Below are 1,807 nucleotides of genomic sequence, written 5' to 3' on the forward strand. Positions count from 1 at the left end.
GTTGGCGGTGGGTGGGTTGAGTGACTAGCTGCCTTCCCTCCTAGTCTTACTACTGCTAAATTAGGGTACGGACGTAGCGCAGATAGCCTCTGTAGCTTTGCGCGAAATTCAAAAACAAACAAACATATTAAAAAATTAAAGTAAAGGCGTGACGTTGCATTTTAAAGTTTAGAAAAATCTGTTGTAATTTGTGGGTTTTTTATAAATCATCAAACATTTCTGAGATATGATTTATTCTTATTTAAAGATGGAAGGTCGAGTCTTTTAATTACTTCTCAGTACTGACGCCCACATTGATTTCTTTGATGGAGGTTCTAAAATTCAAAAGATTTAAATTTCAAAAATTATTAAAATATTTCTATAGAATTAAGGTGCAAAAATACACTAAGTGTACAGTGTTGTTTCTTTTGTTTGTTTTTCCCCCTAAAAACAAATGTTTATTAGATTCTTTCGTGTTGCTTGAGTAGGCTTAGTTTAACCTGATGCATGCTAAAGCGATTACCTGTAATTTACCTTGAACAATTTGATATTTTGTTGGTGACTTTTTTCTTCGTTTTTTTAAACTTTGGACTTAAAGACTTCGAATTGTTCGAGAAACTACTGAGATTTTGAAGTATTTTTTGTGAATTATGAATACATGATTTACTTCAGTTGAAAAGTGACTATATGACTCATGATCTTTAAAAGTCTTTCACATTAACTAGCCATATTCATAATATTGACCTTAATTCTCATAACTTGATGATACTTAGGTAAGCGGCGTGCATTACTAACTTTGTACATCTGTAAGCAAAAATCATCATTTAATATTTCTTAGTATTAAATGTTTTTCGTAACTAGCCTCGACCTAAGCAGTGATGTTGCAAAAGTTTGGTTTTGAGGAATAAATGAATTGGAAATTAGCCAAGTCGGTTGTGTGCATCATCACATTCTCTCTATACGTCTTGGTTGCTCAGTGTTTCCACTCATATGGGTTTTCGTCTGCATTGTCATTAGTGCCGAACGTCTACCGATCCTACCCCTTCTCTCCTCTAAACATCAACTTCTATCGCGACAGAAAGATTGTTATTGCTTGTTTTAATGAAAAATACGTCTTGACTTTTAAACTGCCTCTCCGCAGAGTGCGCATGTTTTTGAGAGAAGAGACGTGACGTTGACGTCTCTTCAGTAAACAAAGTTTTCAAAGCGTTCCAAGAAATTTGTGATTTTAACTTCTAAATTAATCTTTGAAGGGAAAGTTCTTAGGAAAATAAAATATAGCTACTCATATTTAGAAAAATAAGAGTTTGTTCGAAACAGCTAAAAGTGAGAGACTTTTAAAGACGGTCCCATAGTAAAGGAGGAATATATTGGTATGTTGTATCTTGGTTGAACTGTACCTATTAGTATATATATATATTAGTTTGTAGAATTATACGTGGACTGTTCTGTACTTTAAATTACTATTCTTTTATTTGCGAGCTTTCTGCCCTCTTACCGAAGCCTTCATCGGACAACAGTATACATTGTTGTAATTTTTAGAGAAAAACACTATACACCCCATCCTGTGGTAAACAGACAAAATACTTTAGTGTATTATTGCTCCTAAAATCTAGAAATATTTTTATAATCCCTTAGATTTAAATCTTATGGATTTTAGAATTTCCATCATAGAAATGACTGTGGGCGGCATTACTGTTATAAGAAGTAGTTACACATTGTTGCCCGGTGAAGGCTTCGGCCGAAAGCTCGCAAATAAAAAGAAAACTATTTTAACGCACAGAACAGTCCGTGTATCATTCTACATATTAATTTACCTAAGTTATGA

The 1,807-nt window shown here is 33.5% G+C and overlaps 1 protein-coding gene and 1 long non-coding RNA gene across 2 annotated transcripts in view; both read left to right on the plus strand.

Annotated features, from left to right (window-relative positions):
• The window catches only part of LOC111087961, a 2,758-nt gene extending 2,634 nt beyond the window's left edge, over window positions 1-124 (plus strand). Inside the window, exon 3 of the long non-coding RNA XR_002612574.1 lies at window positions 22-124. This is a non-coding gene — a long non-coding RNA (uncharacterized LOC111087961). The remainder of the gene's footprint in view (window positions 1-21) is intronic.
• Window positions 125-1,218: 1,094 nt separating this feature from the next.
• LOC106468182 (calcium-binding protein E63-1-like) overlaps window positions 1,219-1,807 on the plus strand; it is a 36,841-nt gene continuing 36,252 nt past the window's right edge. The window contains exon 1 of the mRNA XM_022396488.1: window positions 1,219-1,352. The gene's annotated coding sequence lies outside the window, so the exon portion shown is untranslated. The remainder of the gene's footprint in view (window positions 1,353-1,807) is intronic.

This window comes from Limulus polyphemus, unplaced genomic scaffold (assembly GCF_000517525.1).
Source record: "Limulus polyphemus unplaced genomic scaffold, Limulus_polyphemus-2.1.2 Scaffold2905, whole genome shotgun sequence".
NCBI lineage: Eukaryota > Metazoa > Arthropoda > Merostomata > Xiphosura > Limulidae > Limulus > Limulus polyphemus.